The following is a 9,869-nucleotide window of genomic DNA, read 5'->3' as shown; positions in this document are numbered from 1 at the left end:
AATTTCTAGTCTTATTCCATTGTGGTCAAAGAAGATGCTTGATATTATTTCAATTTTTGAATTTTTTAAGACTTGTTTTGTAACCTAAGATATAGTCTATCCTTGAGAATGATCCATGTGCTCAGGAAAAGAATGTGTATTCTGCAGCTCTTAAATGACATGTTCTGTAAATCTCTATTAGATCCATTTGGTCTACAGTGCAGATTAAGTTTGATGATTCTTTGTTGATTTTCTGTCTGAAAGGTCTGTCCAATGCTGAAAATGGGGTGTTGAGGTCTCCAGCTATTATTGTTTTGGGACCTATCTCTTTCTTTAGCTCTAATAATATTTGATTTATATGTCTGGGTGCTCCAGTGTTGGGTGCATATATATTTAGAATTGTTATATCCTCTTGCTGAATTGATCCCTTTGTCACTACATGGTGACCTTCTTTGTCTCTTCTTCTGGTTCTTATCTTGAAATCTATTTTGACTGATGTAAGTATGGCAAATCCTGCTCTTTTTTGGTTTCCATTAGCATGGAACATCTTTTTCCATTCCTTTATTTTCAGTCCATGTGTGTTTTTATAGATGAAGTGTGTTTCTTGTAGCAACAGATCAATGGGTCTTGTTTATTCATCCATTCAGCTACTCTATGTCTTTTGATTGGAGAATTTAGCCTATTTACATTCAATGTTATTATTGATAAGTAAGGACTTATTCCTGCCATTTTGTTATTTGTTCTCTGACTGTTTTGTGGTCTACTCTTCCTTGTTTCATTCCTGTATTCCTCTAGTGAAGGTGATTTTCTCTGGTGATATGACATAATGTCTTTCTATGTTTTTTTATCCATTGTATGTTCTTCAGTTTGAGGTTACCATGAGGCTTGCAAATAATAACTTATAACCCATTATTTTAACCTGATAACAACTTGACACTCTACACATAAAGGAACAAACAAGCAAAAAAAAAAAAAACTAATAAAAACTCTACACGTTAACTTCATCCCCACCGCTTTTTAACTTTTTATTGTCTCTATTTACCTCTTATTGTATTGACTATGTCTTGATGAGTTTTTGTAGTTGTTATTTTTGATTGGTTCATCATTTTGTCTTTCTACCTAGTATAAGAATAGTTTACACACCACAGTTACAGTGTTATAATATTCTGTGTTTTTCTGTGTACTATTACCAGTCAGTTTTGTACCTTCAGGTGATTATTGCTCATTAATGCCCTTTTCTTCCTGATTGAAGTACTCCCTTTAGCATTTCTTGTAGGACAGGTCTGGTGTTGATGAAATCCCTCAGCTTTTGTTTGCCTGGGAAAGTCTTTATTTCTCCTTCATGTTTGAAGGATATTTTCATCAAATATACTATTCTAGGGTTACAGTGTTTTTCCTTCAGCACTTTAAATATGTCACGCCACTCTCCTAATCTGTAAGGTTTCCACTGCTGCCAGATGTATTGAAGCTCCATTCAATGTTATTTGTTTCTTTTATCTTGCTGTTTTTAGGATCCTTTCTTTATCCATGACCTTTGGGAGTTTGATTATTAAATGCCTTGAGGTAGTCTTCTTTGGGTTAAATCTGTTTGGTGTTCCACAACCTTCTTGTACTTGGGTATTGATATCTTTCTCTAGGTTTGGCAAGTTCTCGTTATCATCCCGCTAAATAAACTTTCTACCCCTATATCTTTCTCTACCTCCTCCTTAAGGCCAATAACTCTTAGATTTGCTCTTTTGAGGCTATGTTCTAGATCCTGTAGGTATGCTTCCTTGTTTTTTATTTCTTCTTTTGTCTCCTCTGACTGTGTATTTTCAATTAGCCTGTCTTCAAGCTCACTAATTTTTTTGTCTGCTTGATCAATTCTGCTATTAAAGGACTGTGATGCATTCTGTAGTATGCCAATTGGATTTTTTTAGCTCCAGAATTTCAGCTTGATGCTTTCAAATTATTTCAGTCTCTTTTTAAAATTTATCTGATAGAATTCTGAATTCCTTCTCTGTGGTACCTTAAATTTCTTTGTGGTTCTTGCAGACTCATAGGGGTACTGCCTCGATGGTCTTGGACAAGATCTGGGAGAATTCTCTGCATTACCAGGCAGAGAATCTTGTTCCCTTCGCTTACTTTCTCCCAAACATAGTCTCTCTGTTCTGAGCCACCTAAATTTGGGGTGGGGTGACACAAGCACCCCTGTGGCCACCACCACTATGACTGCACTGGGTCAGACCTGAAGCTAGCACAGCACTGGGTCTCACCCAAGTCCTATTGTAACCTGTCCCTGGCTACTGCCTATGTTCGCTCAAGGTCCTGGGGCTCCACAATCAGCAGGTGGCAAAGCCAGCCAAGCCTGTGTCCTTCCCTTCAGGGCAGTGAGGTCCCCAAAGCCCCAGGTGGGTCCAGAAGTTCCATCTGGGAGTCAGGGACTAGAGTCAAAAACGTTAGATGTTTACCTGGTGTTCTATTGTATTGTAGCTGAGCCAGCACTCAAACCACACCGTTCAGTCCTTCCCACTCTTCTCTACCCTTTCCAAAGGGAGAGGAGGTTCACCCCATAGCCATTGCCACCCCAGGCCACAAGGAGTACTGCCAGATTATTACAGATGTTACCTTAAAGCCCAACGTCTCTTAAGTCAGCTTGTCATGCATGCTGCCTGGCCTGGGATTCACCCTTCAGGCCAGTGGGCTTCCCTCTGGCCCAGGGCAGGTCCAGAAATACCATCCAAGAATCAAGTCCTAGAACTGGGGATCCCAAGAGCCCACTTGGTGCTCTACCCCCTGTGGCAGTGTGTAAGGTACAACACAAAGTCCCCTTTACTTTTCCCTCTGCTTTTCTCAAGCAAAAGGAGTTTTGTCCCATAGCCACCACAGCTGGTAATGTGCTGAGTCTCACCTAAAGCCAGGAAGTCTCAGAGGTTCACCCAAAGACTTCGATGTAGTACCTGGGTATTGCTGCTGGTTATTCAAGGCCCAAGGGATCTTCAGTTAGCAGGCGATGAATGCTGCCAGGACTGGATCCTTTCCTTCAAGGAAGTGGGTTCTCTTCTGGCCCCGGGTGTGTCTAGAAATGTCATCTGGGAGGTAGAACCTGGAACAGGGACCTCACAACTCTGACCAGTGCCCTATCCTGCCATGGCTGAGCTGTTATCCTAGATGCAAGACACAAGTCCTACCCACTCTTCCCTCTCCTCTCCTCAAGTGGAAAGAAGCGGTCTCTTTTGGAGCCACAAGCCATGCAGCCTAGGATTGGGGGAGGGGTGATGCCAGCACTCCCTTAGCCACTGCAGCTGGTGTCTCAGTATGGCGCATGCCCCCACAGTCCACTGTCTCTGGGCTTAATTCAACACTAGGACTCACGACGAGTTGCAGTCCTAATGGCCTAGAATGTTCTTTAAGTTTACTTGGAGACGCAGAGTGCTATAGTCCTCATTGGTGAGGTTTGTGAAAACTCAAGTTCCGAACACCGAGACTGGTGATTCCCCTCTGGCTAGGGCTACTTTAAATGCTCCCTCCAAGGGCAGGCATCAGCTGAGTTTGGTCTGGGTTTCCTTTCTGCTCTAACAGGACAGCACTGAGTTCAGCGCCTCACAATTGCTGTGTTCTCCCTCCCCCAGCACCCAGAGATGCTCTCCCCACCACGCCATTGCTGCCGGGGGTGGGGAGAGGTGGTGTAGGCAATTCCAAGCTGTTTTTTAATCTCTTCAGTGCCTCTTTTAGCAGTATGAACATGAGGGCTCACCTGATTTTTGATTCTTATGAAGGTATTTCTTCTGTGTAGGTAGTTAACTTGGTGTCCTTGTGGGGGCGGAGTATGATCGGTGGCGCTTTCTATTCTGCCATCTTGCTCTACCCTCCTCCAGCTTTTGTCTGTCAGGATTCTTGCCAAATGGCCTTCCTCTCCTGGCAACTCTCAAATCACCCTGGGAGCCTGCCATTTAACAATAAATACATTATAAACAGCAATAGGCCAGGCACATGGGCTCACACCTATATTCCCAGCACTGTGGGAGACTGAGGCAGGAAAATTGCTTGAGCCCAGGAGTTTGAGACCAGCCTGGGCACCATAGCGAGACCCCACCTGTAAAAAAATTTAAAGATTAGTCAGGCCTGGTGGTGTGTGCCTATAGTCCCAGCTACTCTGGAGGCTGAGGTGGGAGGATCACTTGAACTCAGGAGGTAGATTGCAGTGAGCCAGGATCATGCCACTGCACTCCAGCCTGGGCAACAGAGTAAGACCTTGTCTTGGAAAAAAAAAAAAATGGCCGGGCACGGTGGCTCACACCTGTAATCCCAGCACTTTGGGAGGCCCAGGAGGGCGGATCACGAGGTCAGGAGATCAAGACCATCCTGGCTAACACGGTGAAACCCCGTCTCTACTAAAAATACAAAAAATTAGCCAGGCATGGTGGCGGGCGCCTGTGGTCCCAGCTACTCGGGAGGCTGAGGCAGGAGAATGGTATGAACCCAGGAGGCAGAGCTTGAAGTGAGCTGAGATCGCGTCACTGCACTCCAGCATGGGCGACAGAGCGAGACTCTGTCTCAAAAAAAAAAAAAAAAAATAATGACAAAAGTATTACACTGAAAATCTGTGGTGCTAGAAATAATAGTAAGAGTTAACTTTTTTGTTTGTCTGTTTTTTAGACAGTCTCGCTCTGTCACCCAGGCTGGAGTGTAGTGGTGTGATCTCAGCTCACTACAACCTCCATCTCCTGGGTTCAAGAGATTCTCATGCCTCAGACTCCCGAGTACCTGGGATTTCAGGTGTGTGCCAGCCCGGCTAATTTTTTTTTTTTTTTTTTTTTTTTTTTAGTAGAGACAGGGTTTCACCATGTTGACCAGGCTGGTCTCGAATCCCTGACCTCAAGTGACCTGCCCGCCTTGGCCTCCCAGAGTGCTGGGATTATAGGCTTGAGCCACCATGCCCAGCCAAGAAATAATAAATTTTATTTATTTATTTATTTATTTATTTATTTATTTATTTATTTATTGTGAAGGAGCTTTGCTCTTGTTGCCCAGGCTGGAGTGCAATGGCACAATCTCAGCTCACTGCAACCTCTGCTTCCCGGGTTCAAGCGATTCTCCTGTCTCAGTCTCCCGAGTAGCTGGAATTACAGGCGCCTGCCACCACGCCCGGCTAATTTTTTGTAATTTTAGTAGAGATGGGGTTTCACCATGTCAGCCAGGCTGGTCTCAAACTCCTGACCTCAGGTGATCCACCCGCCTGGGCCTCCCAAAATGCTGGGATTACAGGCATGAGCCACCACACCCGGCCCATAAATTTTAATTTTATAAAAATTACACATATGCTATCTAAGTTATGACGGATCTTACATGCATGGGAATTGATATATAACCACATGTACATATATATTTTAATCTACTTTCATACACTCTGACAATCACAGAAACTAAATCTGAATGATGACAAATACCACGTTTGGTCATTAGTATTAACGTGCTATTCAGATCTGTACGTGTGCATAAGTACCTTCATTCATAACCCATCTATACAGGTACATAAGCAGGGCCCACTTTTCACTGCAATGCATTTCTGGATATTGTGTTGTAAATGGTATCATCATAAAGTGGATTCTGTTTTTCCAAGGCTGTAATTGAGGGTTTGCTCCTGACAAATAACTTGTCTTCAAATAAATACTTGCTACAACTAACCATATGTCATTAAAAAAGAAATGCTTCAAAATAAACTTCTTCAAAAATTAAAACAATGAACTTCATTTAGTCATGTAATAAAGGACCTTTATGTTTTAGACATACATTTTCTCTGTCCTGTAACTTGTACATAAATGTTCTGTGAAATTTATCTTACAAGGGTCCTCGAGGTACATGTAGCACAGGACACAGAAAACCCAAGTCTATCATACATTATACTAAAATAAGTAATGTAGCTGTAATAAGCATTAAATATTCAACAATTGTGTTTACCTTCTTAGAATCCTGAAAGGATTTTATAGGGTCATCTTGACACAAGGCTCTAAAATGCTGCCCAAGGAAGTTTGCAATAAGGCCTCCTGTTCTTTTTCACAAATTTCCTTGAGCACCAAGCATGGCACCCAAACCTTTCAGTAAAGAAAGGTTTCTTTAGGAGCTAGGCCAAAGCTTTGAACACTGGAGGAGATGCTTTCACTGCAAGAAAGAATTGGGCTACTGCCAGACCCCTGCTGGGCCTCACATCTCTCAGAATCTACAGCCTGTGAAGTCCTCCAGTAGGTTCCCATTTCCCACAAACTGCCTCTCAGCCTTATACCTTAGAGGCAGCTGCAGCCTGGCCTTATATATCCAACTAGGGCAAGACGCATCTAAGAACCACACCACTGCCCCTACCACCAATTGCTCTGCAGAGCACAGGTGAGAAAATATACTGGTCATGCCACTGCCTGGATCCTTCCACACCTAGCAATGTAAGGAACACCAATAAAACAGCAACTCCTGCCTCCAGGTCCAAATACAGCTAAATTTGGGGAGACCTGAGAGCCCCCTGTTTATCACAAAATAGCAGGACTAACCATCTAACCAAATTTGTGATGAGCCAAACCCACCATACCTCATTCATATCCCTGTTTTCCTCTGTCATCATTCAACATGTAAGCATCCAGTTTGACATACCTGCTTTGTGACCTTGGGCAAATCACTTGAGCTCTGTGCCTGTCTTCTCATCTGTAAAATTAAGGTCTACTCTTCATGAGGTTTTATGAGGATTAAATGAAATAATCTATGCAAAGCCCTGTTAGATTATTATTGTTATTATTATGTTTTATTATTATTGTTGTTCTTATCCTCTAACTGCATTCCCATATTGCTCTGTGCTGCTTCTCCCTGAACCTGACCTTCCACTTTTTTTTTTTTTTGAGGTGGAGTTTTGTTGTTGTTGCCCTGGCTGGAGTACACTGGCAGGATCTCGGCTCACCGTAACCTCCACCTCCCGGGTTCAAGCGATTCTTCTGCCTCAGCCTCCCAAGTAGCTGGAATTACAGACATGTGCCGCCATGCCCGGCTAATTTTGCACTTTAGTAGAGACGGGGTTTCTCCATGTTGGTCAGGCTGGTCTCGAACTCCCGACCTCAGGTGATCCGCCTGCCTTGGCCTCCCAAAGTGCTGGGATTACAGGTGTGAGCCACCGTGCCCGGCCCTGACCTCCCACTTCTACCTTCACTCCTTACATGCTTCGGCTGTGCCTCCTGGAACACTATTCCATGATTAACAACTCTTCTGCCATCCACAAACTCATCCCTGAATATCCACGTTCCTGGGTTTCCCATGAGGATGGAGCTTCCTTTACAGCCCTTTCCAGTGAAAGTGATCTATACCAACACACCGCATGTACTGCACATAGAGGAGGTAAGGTGGGTATCCTCTTCCAACCACACTGCACCTCTCAAACCATTCCTCCTCCACCCTCAGGCAAAACCCCCTGATCCTTCTTCCTCTGAGTTTCATGATATTTGGTTACACCTTGACTCTACCTCTTTGCTGTCCTGTACTCATTCATCAAAGATGCTGGCATCTGGTTCACAGCCTTTCTTCTCACTCCTACCCCCAGGGGTGTTAAGCACTGCAAGAGAAAGTCACATAGATGAACAGGTTGTTACCACTCTGAATTCGTAGTCACCAACATCAAATGGACCTTCAATATTTCTGGGGATTCCTGTCATATTTTCAACTCACTCTCTCATTTTCCCAAATGATACTTCTCAATCTTCTTCGTTTTCCTCAAAACTCCAACTACTCAGCTGCCCCAAAGATAAGATAGAAGTCTCCAGATGGAAACCAACTTCCTACTACCAAACTAGAAATATATTCACAGCCATCCTTTTCTACTGTTAAAATGAAAGATATCCCTCTTCCAATCTAGGTGTAATTCCTCCATGTGCATTGTAGAGCCCATTCATGTACAGGTCTCCTCACTAGCCATACTCAACCTATTATTACCTCTTTCCTATTTTCAACCTCTCACTCTCTACTGGCCCCTTTCTCTTGGCTTTTTCAAAGGATGTACATGAATATTCCAACATTATATAACATCCAAACAACACAGAAGCCGACAATCATAATAACTAACATTTATTGAGGACTTACCATGTACCAGGCACTGTTGCAAATGCGTTCAGGTATTAACACATTTAATTCTCAGAATTACTTATAAAGTAGATACTATTAGTATTTTCTCTTTTCTTGAATTAAGAACCTGAGGAAAAAGAAGTAACTTGCCCAAGATTACCCAGATATGAAATACCAGAATCTGGATTTGAACTCAAGTGGTCACAACACTATGCTCTCTAAATTACCACATTTAAAGTGTCCCTGCTGTGTCCTGCCCTGTCCTGCCCCACTCCACCTCGTTCTCCCTCCCCTCCTTAACTCTTCCCTTCCTTCCCCATAGGTAATGACTGGCAATAATTTTGTGTGTATATTGTGTGTACATTTGTGTGTATATCCTTCCAGAAATTTTTGGTGCATTTATATACACAGTACATATGTGCTTTTTATCTTTACCTGTTCAGAGAAACTTCTCTAGTAACAAACTATAGAAGTGACCCCTGAAAATATAGTCTTACACACATGCTTTTAAATTGATACATAATATTTGCATAAATTTATAGGGTATATGCAGTATTTCATTGCATGCATCGAATGTGTATTAATGAAGTCAGGGTATTTAGAGTATCCATCACCTCGAGTCTTTATCATTTCTATGTGTTGGGAATATTTAAAGTCCTCTCTTCTTGTTATTTTGAAATGTACAATGCATTGTTGCAAACTATGGTCACCCAACTCTGCTATCAAACATTGTAACTTATTTCTTCTATGTAATTGTATTATTGTACCCATTAACCAATCTTTCTTCATCAACCCCCCCCCCCCCACGTACACTTCCCACCCTCTCTGGTTTCTATCATTCTACTCTCTACCCCCATGAGATCAGCTTTTTTAGTTCCCACAGATGAGTAAAAACATGTGGTATTTGTCGTTTTGTCCCTGGCTTATTTCACTTAACATAATGACCAGACATGTTGCTGCAAATGACAGGATTTCATTTTTATGGCTGAATAGTATTCCATTGTGTATAAATACCACATTTTCTTTATTCATTTGCCTGTTAATGAACATTTAGGTTGATTCTGCATCCTGGCTATTATGAATACTACTACAATAAACACGGGGGTGCAAGTATCTTTTGGTTATACTGATTTCTTTACTTTTGGATAAATACTCAGTCGTGAGATTGCTGGATCATATGGTGGTTCTATGTTTAGTTTTTTGAGAAACCTCCATGCTGTGTTCCATAGTGGCTGTACTAATTTACATTCCCACCAACAGTGCATATGAGTTCCCTTTACTCTGCATCCTCACCAGCATCCGTTGTTTGCTTTTTAATAACAGCCATCCTAACTGGGGTCAGACAATATCTAATTGTGGTTTCGATTTGCATTTCCCTGATAATTAGCGACATTGAGCATTTTTTATATATCTTTTGGCCATTTGTGTGTCTTCTTTGGAGAGATGTCTATTCATGCCCTTTGACCACTTTTTTAATAGAATTACTTTGTTGTTGTTTTTCTCATTGTTTTTACTATGGTGTTGAGTTCCTTATATATTTTGAATATTAACCCCTTATCAGATACCTAGTTTGCAAATGTTTTTCTCATTCCGTAGGTTGCCTTTTTATTTTGTGTTTCCTTTGCTGTGCAAAAGCTTTTTGTTTAATTAAGTCACGTTTGTCCTTTTTGTTTGTTTGTTTTTGTTGCCTGTGCTTTTGAGGTCTTAGCCATAAAATATTTGCCTAGATAAATGTTCAGAAGTGTTCCTCCCATTTTCCTCTAGTAGTTTTATAGTTTCGGATCTTATGTTTAAGTCTTTAATCCATCTTAAATTGA

At 42.0% G+C, this 9,869-nt stretch overlaps 1 pseudogene; it reads right to left on the bottom strand.

Annotated features, from left to right (window-relative positions):
- Positions 1-8,457: 8,457 nt before the first annotated feature.
- On the bottom strand, positions 8,458-8,547 carry LOC115932608 (uncharacterized; annotated as a pseudogene).
- Positions 8,548-9,869: the final 1,322 nt, after the last annotated feature.

This window comes from Gorilla gorilla, chromosome X, assembly GCF_029281585.2.
Source record: "Gorilla gorilla gorilla isolate KB3781 chromosome X, NHGRI_mGorGor1-v2.1_pri, whole genome shotgun sequence".
NCBI classification, from domain to species: domain Eukaryota; kingdom Metazoa; phylum Chordata; class Mammalia; order Primates; family Hominidae; genus Gorilla; species Gorilla gorilla.
Note: the sequence above shows the minus strand (reverse complement) of the source record. Positions and strands in the feature narration are given on the sequence as shown.